Here is a 10,134-nt window from a genome sequence, read left to right as displayed (position 1 = left end):
CTTGCTTCCTAACATCTTTATTTTATTACTTCTTTCCCTCCTGTATTGATTGATTGATTGATTGATTGATTGTGATTCCGGAGACTGAACCTAGGGGAATGCCAAGCTACACCTATCTCTTTTTATTTTGAAACAGGGTCTCCTAGGTTGCTGATAGTCTTGTTGTTGAGGCTGTCCTTGAACCTGAGATCCTCTTGTCTCAGTCTCCCAAGTACCAGGATTACAGGTATGTACCACCATGCTCAGGTCCTGACACCTTTCCTACTCTTTTCTCAATTCTTTTTTCATGATTGAAAGAGCCTCCCAGGATCTCCGATCTGAGGCCTCTTCTCCAGTTCACTATAAGGATAAAAAGCAGCCACATGAATCTTCTTAAAACCTTCTTTTGCTGCAAAGCTTTCTCTTATACCTTGGCCACCAGATAAAATACAATTTTAGTCTATCATTTAAGCCCAAATAGATAATATATCATTTTACCCCTCTGATCCTGGTGGCCCTTACGATTCTATAATTTTATGCTTATAACATTTTAATCAATCACTTGATAATTTAGGTAGGGGGTTATAAAACCTAGATCTCTGGCTTATCTTGAGAACCGAAGGCCCGGGTGTCAGGAGCCATTTTCTGCGTGGCAGTAATTGCTGGGGCTTCCTGGCTATCATCTCTTGAGGAAATGGAAGGGATTGTTTTCCAACTCGCACTTATATCGCATCATCTTCTCTTGTTGCCTATACCAGCTTATGAATACTGCGGTTTCTGACTCCTGCTCTAAAGCAAGAATGTAGAGTCCACTCAAGTGTTCTGTCTTCTGTAGTTTCCATGAAGCACAAAGATTAGGGGTCATCTCACTGGGGCTCCTGTTCCTGTTAAGCTTTCTCATCCACTTCAGATCTTTTCCATCAATTCCTGGGGCAGGGTCTGGGAGCTTGCATTTCAGACACCCAACTTTTAACCGGCCCTGCCCTATATTTTCTTAACACCATCTTTTATTTTCACCATTTCCCCATGCATTCCTCGCAGGACTCAGCTTGCAAGTCCCTTCCTCCTTGAAGAATTTCCCAATGGTACTTAAGACTTCCCTGCACTGACCTTTTCTCCTGGGACAGTTCTAGTGGCTGGCTTTGCTTTGTACATCTGGCTCTTCCTGTCTTCTGATGTCCCCTGAAATCCCCTCAGGGAACAATGTTATTGCATAGAGAAGACAAAGCTGTGCGTACAGTGTCCCCTCCTCCCATTTTTGCAGGGGCATAGATTGGGGCTGAACAGTCCCCTGGGCGCCCCTCTAAGATGGGTCACTCTATCGGTCTCACTCCTGCCTCACTTCCCCATCACTGAGCCCCAAAGAGGCCACACCTGGAAGCAGAGGCCTTGTCCCCCAGCAGTCCAGCCCTTCGCAAATTGCCATTGTGAGGAACTGGTCACGGGGCGAGACAGTAGTGACGAGCCCAGGACTTCAGAGGTGCTTCTCCATGTGGTAGCTCACTCAGTTCCCAGACATCACCCGTCACTGAAGAACCCGATGGAGAATGTTGCAGAGAAAAAACATCTTCCAGACTAAGGACGGGCCCAAGGCATCGCACAGGCGAAGCACACGCTCACTGGAAGAGAAACACAGTAGGGCACCCTGGTGAGTCTACACCCTGAAGCTGCCAGGCTGTGGCTTTCCCTGATGGTGACTCCACCAATGGAGCAAAGGTTTGTGCCCAGGACAGAGGAACCCGGGGCCTCTGCCCGCAGCCCTCACAACCTCCAGTGCCTTCTGATGACGCACGGGGTCATTTTAAAAGCATTCTCTCCCATACCCAGAAGCTACCTGGCAACAGAGAGAAGATGTGTTCATCAAAGACCTCATGGAAAGGAAGGGTGTTTGGGGAATAGCATAATGGTGAGAGGAGACTGATGGTGGTTACAGCAGCTCAGGTTTCTATAGTAAGGATCGTCAGGAGCCCTGCCATGCCCCAGAGAGCAAGCAAGATGTCCCAAGTGAGTGGCGGGAGAGGAAAGAGACCAACAACTGGTGGGAAGAGTTAATGGCATTATGGTAAAAAGATCTGCACAAGCACACTGGAATGGTTAAGAAAAGTGAACAAAAAACCCATAAAGTAAAGATGCAAAAATAAAGGGCTAGAAATTAAAAGTAGTGGCTTAAGACATCCAGGGAGGAATGGAAGTGTTTTAGAGGAACCATGCCTGAGGAGCAGGAATGGGCCCCCTGGAAGATGGGGTGGCAGCAGTGCCCTTGGTTTTTCAAGAAATCAGAAGAAGCACCTTCAAATGAATTTCAAAGGGAAATTCAGCAAGCATAGGGCTATCGCTATTTACTGTCAGAAGTCAAGTTGAGGTAGACAGGTTTATAGCCCAAAGCCACATATTAGGAAATTATAGCTACGAAATTTTATTGGCTGGCCATATAAAAGATCATAAAGCAAAGAACAATGGAGATGATTTATGCAAGCCCATCATGGCCAGATAGAGCTCCCCCACCCCAGGAGGTACACTGGCCGAGGATCCTGTGGCTGAGATCCTTGACCTGTGCCCACCCATCTACCCTCACCATCATCTGTCATCCACAGGGACTTGTGAGGAAATTAAAATGGTTCCAGATGCCAAGTCGATCCATAAATACCTGGGAAAAGCAACATCCAGCAAACGTCCCCATAGCTAGAACCGCTCTAGGCTCTCAAATCCTGGCCAAGACCCCACAACTGCATGCTAACTACCTGTTCAAGTGGGAAATTAATGCAAATTTCCTCTCCTTTTAACTCCACCGCCCAATTTATGCTACAGCAGGATGTGTCTAGGAAGCACCCAGCTATGATCTGTGGAAACGGAGGCGGGGAAGGCAATTGACAAGCCCAGAGCCAATTTTCTGCTTAGTCAGATGTGGCACTAATGAGCTAATTTGGGAGGAGAGTGGCATGGTTTTGCTTAGTCGTTGCAGGTTTAGATTTAATAGTATTCCGTGGTAGTTATGGCTGATTCTCATACCTAGAGTAACCTGGAAATCATGAAAGTCAAAAGGTATGACTTTTATTCTTTGTTTCTCAGCCTCTCACTAACCTCTCCCTCAGAGTGGGATGGTATCCCAGGAAGCCATTGGAGATGACCCCAAGAGAGTCCTGCATTTGAATGACATGTTTGACTTTTTAATTCAGGTGAAAAAGGGAAACAGTATTTTCTGGAATCTGCTGAGTGGCCTCCTGTAGCCTCTGGGCCAAAGGCCATTAAAAAGTTAAAAATGTTGAACATTTTTTCATATATTTATTGGCCACTTGTATTTCTTCTTGTAAGGATTTTTTTTTTTTAGTATTAGGTTTACTAAGCTCTTTGGATTAGCTGGCAAATATCTCTTTCTGTAGATTGTCTCTTTAGACTCTTGATGATTTCCTTTACTGCACAGAAGCATTTTAATTTAATGGCATCCCATTTATTAATTCTTGTTTTGTTTTCCTGAACTTTCAAAGTCTTATTGAGGAAGTTTCTACCAGTACCTATGTGTTGAAATGTTGGTCCTATGCCTTCTTCTAGTAACTGCAAAGTCTCTGGTCAATTTTTAGGTTTTTGATCCATCTTGAGTAGACTCCTATTCCGTGTGAGAGGTAAGGAATAAATTCCATTCTTCTACAAACGAATAGCCAGTTTTACCAACACCATTTGTTGAAGAGACTGTCTTTTCTTCAGCATATGATTTGGCACCTTTGTCAAAAATCAACTGGCTATAAATATGAAGATGTGCTCTGAGTGTTTTATTCTGTTCCATTGGTCTATGTATCAGTTTTTGTGCTGATACCATGAATGGCTCGTGAAAGTAGGGTAGTGCTTGGCAAGCAGGCTAAACAAGGGATATTTAGTCCAGGAGCTGAGGAAAGCCCCATGGAACTTGGGAGTAATCTTTCTCAAACAAGAAGGCTTGGAAAAATGAATCAGACTTTCACAATTTTTAAATTCTTACCTAATACAGCCATGAGAACCTAACTGAACTCCCAGTCACAATTGTACAGGGAAAAGTCCCTCATAAGTGACACCATCATATATAACACAGGCAAAGGAGAAAACTCCAGAAGAAGTTGAGTCCTCCCTGTTCAAGATTCCTAGAGGCCTGGCAGATGCCCATTCTCAGCCAGGCCTACACCCTGCTGTACACACCAAAATTCAAAGCCACCAAGCAGCTGCCAACAGTACAGGCTGCCCCCCCCCCCCCGCTCTAAACCAGTTTTTGACAGAAACCCAGCACTGCCCACCTTTCACCCCTGGACCACACCTTCCTCTGGCTTGTACACCAAGATCCCTGGTGGGATCTTTGGGGATGCACATGTGTTGTTCCCGATCAGAAGCATCGGTGTCTCCTGGAAACCTACACCTGACCCACACTCACTCACTCCAGGCTGGCCTTCGAGGCCACCGCCTGCCTCCGCGGCCCCATGTGAGGGTCCTCTAACCCTCTCCCGGTGGCCACAGTGGCCAGGGGTGAGAGCAGGTTCTCCGTCTTCCCCAGGACTCCTCATGTTGGCTTCAACAAACCAGTGAGTTTCCAGATACATCTGGATGGCTTATTTTTATGGTTTTATTTTTACTTACTTAATAATTTTATTGGAACATTGTAATCATACATCATAGTGAGAATCGAAGTGGTACATTGGACAAATACATGAGAAAGTGTTCAACATCTTTAGCAATCCGGGAAATGCAACTCAGAACCCCATGAGAGTCCATCTGACTCCAGTTAGAAGGATGATCACCAAGAATCTGAGCAGTAATAATGGCTGGAGAGGATGTGGGAGATGGGAGCTCTCATATAGTGTTGGCGGGAGTATCAATTAGTACAACCACTATGAAGATCACACGATGAAGACTAATATAGAGGTTCTTCAAAAGAATCTGAATTTTTTATCTGGACTGTATTCTGTGCTGTTTATCTATCTGGTTATTGCTGGGTTTTGTTTGTTTGGTTTTGTCTGCAGTACTGGGGATAGAATGCATTCTACCTTCCAGTTACAACTCCAGCCCTATTTTTTATACTTTTTTTTTTTTTTTTTTTGCAGCTCTGGGGATGGAACTCAGGGGCATTCTACCTCTGAGCCACACCCCCTGCCCTATTTTTTATTCTTTATTTTGAAACAGGGTCTCACTGAGTTGCAAAGGGCCTCACTAAGTAGCCGAGGCTGTCTGTGAACAGAAATCCTCCCGTCTCAACCTCCTGAAACGGGGCTTCACTCAGTCGCAGAGGGCCTAAGTAGCTGAGGCTGGCCACAAAACTACGATCCTCCTGGCTCAGCCTCTCAAGTACTGGGATTACAACCATATGCTATCACACCCAGCTTGCTGTCTTAATTAGAATAGTAGGTAGTATAATTGAGTATCATAATATGTATAATATATAAAATACAAAATATATAAGTAAAAATACAAATGTACAATATAAATGTGTAACTACTAATATCCTAGTAGACCAGGGACTTTAGTATAAGTTTTAGTACATCTTAGGAAAAATACCATTTCCTTGTATGTGCATTCTTTTTACAGGCTAATTGTCAAAAAAAACTATTTTAATTTTAATTACAAATTATTTTCTCATTTTCTAAAGAAATCTTGTACTCCATTAAGATGTATGACTAAAATGCACCAAGAATTTGTTTTCTATCACTTTTGTGATCATTTTCTAATTTTATGTTACCTTATATGGCTTTTATTTTCTCATTCAATCAATACACACATGTTTTTTGTTTTTTATTTATTTTATTAAAAATAATTTTTTTCAGTACTGGGGATGGAACCCAGGGGCATTCTACCTCTGAGCTACACCCCAGCCCTATTTTTTATTCTTTATTTTGAAACAGGGTCTCATGAGTTGCAAAGGGCCTCACTAAGCAGTAGCTGAGACTGTCATCAAACCGCGATCCTCCTGTCTCAGCCTCCCAAATGCTGGGATTACAAGCGTGTGCCACCATGCCCAGCTTCACACATGTGTTTTAAATGGGATTTTTAAATTATTCTTTAAGTAGCATTTTTACTTAAAATATTCTTTTGGTATTTCTATATGCATTCACCTTCTCGTTGCCAGATAGTTCATCCTTTCTGTTTTTAAAGTAAATTTTATAGTATGGCGTGGTGGTACACACCAGAAATCTCAGTACTTGGGAGGCTGAGATAGGCAGTTCACGGGTTTGCTGCTAGCCTCAGCAACTTAGAAAAGTCCTCTACAACTTAGTGAGACTGTAAGGACTGAGTGTTGTGTGCATGTATGCCTCTACCATCTTCTGCTCCATAAAGATGTACGGCTACAATGCACCAATAAAATTTTTTTTAAAAAAAGGGATAGGGGTAGAGCTCAAAGGTAGAATGCCCCCGAGTTCAATCCCCACTATCAAAATACAATAATGTGCTTAAACATATTGAAGTCAACCACTAAACCAATAAAAAATTTTTAAAAAATCACAATAAAAAATACAATAATGAAAATCTTATTGTATATACTTGAGACTTGAAGGCACAATGTTATGGAACACATTTCGACACTAGGATGGTGCACAGAGTGTAAGATTTTGCACTGCTCTTACCTCGTAGAGTAACTTTGTGAGCTCCAAGAGAAGCTAAACGCTACCTGTCTAACAAAAACCCCTACAATCTTACTAACTTTTGCCCTCATATGAGATCTCTAAACTTGATCACCCTACATGGCTGCTATTTTGCATCCTGTGACCTGTGCTTCCCTATCTTCTCCCTTCGCCCCTATTGAACCTTCCTCTTCCTCTATATGTCACAGCATCACTAAGAAACAAACCTGTTTCATTTTTTAGTTTCCAATCCGGGGGTCTGCTCTCAAGCAATGCCTCAGTGGGCATTCCTGTGCGGATGTGGGTGTTTGTGTTTGTGGACATCTTTGAGTGGACATGGGTGGGTACTTATCTTTGTACACGTCTCTGCATGGACATGTGCTTGTCTTTGTGGACGCCCCTGTGTGGACATGTGTGTTTGTGTTTGTGGACATCCTTGAGTGGACATGGGTGGGTACTTATCTTTGTACATGTCTCTGCATGGACATGTGCTTGTCTTTGTGGACGCCCCTGTGTGGACATGTGTGTTTGTGTTTGTGGACATCCTTGAGTGGACATGGGTGGGTACTTATCTTTGTACACGTCTCTGCATGGACATGTGCTTGTCTTTGTGGACGCCCCTGTGTGGACATGTGTGTTTGTGTTTGTGGACATCCTTGAGTGGACATGGGTGGGTACTTATCTTTGTACACGTCTCTGCATGGACATGTGCTTGTCTTTGTGGACGCCCCTGTGTGGACATGTGTGTTTGTGTTTGTGGACATCCTTGAGTGGACATGGGTGGGTACTTATCTTTGTACATGTCTCTGCATGGACATGTGTTTGTTTTTGTGGACGCCCCTGTGTGGACATTTGTGCATGGACATGTGTGTTTGTGTTTGTGGACGTCTCTGCAGAAATGTGTGTATTTATCTTTGTGGACGTCTCTGCACGGATGTGTTTGTGTTTGTGGATGCCCCTGTTTGTACGTGTTTGTCTTCGTGGACTATTCTTTCGTTTCCCCAGATGTATTCTTCAAGCTGGCTTTACTGAACCACAAGATCTGTGTGTTTTGACGTTTAGAACATTTAAATAATTCTGCCAGATTACTTCCTGAAGAGGTAGCAATGATTTACTGTCCCACCCACAGTGGAGATGCAAGTCTCCTTCCCCTTTTAGGTTCCCTAAGTCTACAGCAATGGTTGCCAAACTGGAATTAGTCCTGAATTACTTATGTCTAAATTCTACATACTCATATCTCTCAAAGAACACATAAAAAAATTTAGAACCCCAGGCCACACCTCAAACCAATTAAATCCCGGTCGCTGGGAAACTGTTATTTGTTTGAAGCTCTGTAGGCAATTTCCACGTGTGGACAAGTTTGGGCAGGGCTAGACGTTATTAATTTTCTAAAATATTGCCCAACTCAGGCAATAGCAGAACATTGTTTGCCAAAATTTCCTTCTTATTAGTAGTTTATGTGATAATTGTGCTATTTGTAATATCTCTTCTGTAACGTTCGTTTTATCCTCTGACAAATTTTCTATTTTTTGTACATTTTTATATTAATTGTATAGGAGAGAATTAACCCTGCAAGTGATTTGTCTTGACTTTTGTTCTTTTAGTTACACAGAAACTTTTAATTTGTATGTCATCCAATCTGCCAGGTTCTTTTCCCTTTATAGATTCAGGATAGTCTATATTAAGAAGTCCTTTTCTACTGGAAGGTTATATATTTGCTCATTTTTTTCTAATAGAGCTATATTCCCCTTGGAATCTGTCTTATAGTTGGCATGAAGGAATTACTATGACTTTTATTTTTAAAGAATAGGCAATTGTCTCAAAACCAATTAGGAACAAGACATGGATGTTTCTTATTGTTTTTATTTTTTAATAACCTAGATGTCAGTCAATAGGAAGTTTGCTGAATAAATTATAGTGCACCTCGTATTTACTATGAGGCAACTCACTTTTAAAATAAGATCAGTCTATATGTATTGATTAGGGAAGAAGCCTATTATACATTCTTAAATTTTAAATAATAACATGTAGAATAATTTGTATATGTTTCCAATTTTGTAGGAAGAAAGCTCACATGTGTACCCCAATTGCATAAAGCAAGGAAGAAATCTGGAGAGACAGAGTTGAAATACATTACATCATGCCTAAAGTGATAATGGGAGAAACTGTTTTATACACTTTTATTATTTAAATTTGACAGGGAGTGTGATTTGGCTTTTAGACCCAAATTGCTATAAGAACAGTAGTAATTTTGAAAGACAAAGCAAAAAGCAATTTCATTCCTGTAGAAGGAAATAATATTTGGTTTGCTTTTTAACATAGAAGCAAAATTTCGGTATGTCCCAAATACATGGTGACAGGTCACTCATCAAAAGCAGCCTGTTCCTCAGGGACGGCTCCACTCCAGGGGTTCACCCGAATCCTTGTTTGGCTTCACCACTTAAGGACAAAGGTGGCAGAAGCCACCACTGGTGACAAGGGTGGCTGATCCCAGGACTTGCTGACCCCCGGCGAGGAGCTTCCTTGGGGTAAAGTTCACATGAGACTTTTCTTCAAGAAAAAAATAAAAGAAACTTCTTCAGTGGCTGCCCAACACCAGAAGTTGCCCTGCCTCCAGGTATTTAGGACTGAGCCCAGGGTAGAGGGGAAGATGGGCAGCTTCCCCTGGCACCTGGCAGACATCAAAGTGCTTCTGCCCAACTGCCAAGCTCTTGAGAGATTCCACGCTCTCCACCTGGCTTTGTTGGGGGCTCTTGCTGTCCTGGCCTTGACCCCCCTCCCCTGGCCTGTCCAGCAGAGAACTGATGGGGAAACTATCCATTTCTATGTATTTATTTATTTATTATTTATTTTTTGTGTGTGGTACTGGGAATGGAACCCAGATTTATTTATTTATTTATTTATTTATTTATTTATTTATTTATTTATTTTGCAGTGCTGGGGATGGAACCCAGGGGCATTCTACCTCTGAGCTACGCTTCCAGCCCTATTATTCTTTATTTTGAAACAGGGTCCTACTGAGTTGCAAAGGGCCTCACTAAGTAGCTGAGGCTGTCTGAGAACCACGATCCTTCTGTCTTAGCCTCCCAAATGCTGGGATTATAAGCATGCACCACCACTCCCAGCTTATTCTTATATTTTGAAACAGTGTTCGCACCAAGATGCAGAAGACCTCACTAAGTTTCTGAGGCAGGCTACAATCCTGCAATCCTTTTACCTCGGCTTCAAAAATATTGAGATTACAAGCATGTGCCACCATGCCTGGCTAGCACCTGGACTTTTATAAAGCCCTTTTTTGTCTAAGTCTTAGAGAAGTTCTACCTATACCAAAAACTCTGAAATCAAAACACCTCGGCTTGGTGACCAGCTCTGTGCAGCCGGAGCGAGTTACTTAACTAGATGGCTCCATGGTTTCCTCTGTAAAGTGGAACCTATGGCCTGTGGTTGTTTTGAGGATTAGAGATATTAATCCTGTAGTGATGTGTTGAAAGGGGACAGAGCGATTTCTAAGAGATAACTGGGCTGTATTAATTTTGTTCCCTCTAGTTTCAAATTGATTTTGGAAATGGCTACTGGAAAG

This window comes from Muscardinus avellanarius (assembly GCF_963383645.1).
Source record: "Muscardinus avellanarius genome assembly, chromosome: 8".
Lineage (NCBI taxonomy): Eukaryota > Metazoa > Chordata > Mammalia > Rodentia > Gliridae > Muscardinus > Muscardinus avellanarius.
This window is presented reverse-complemented; position numbering follows the sequence as displayed.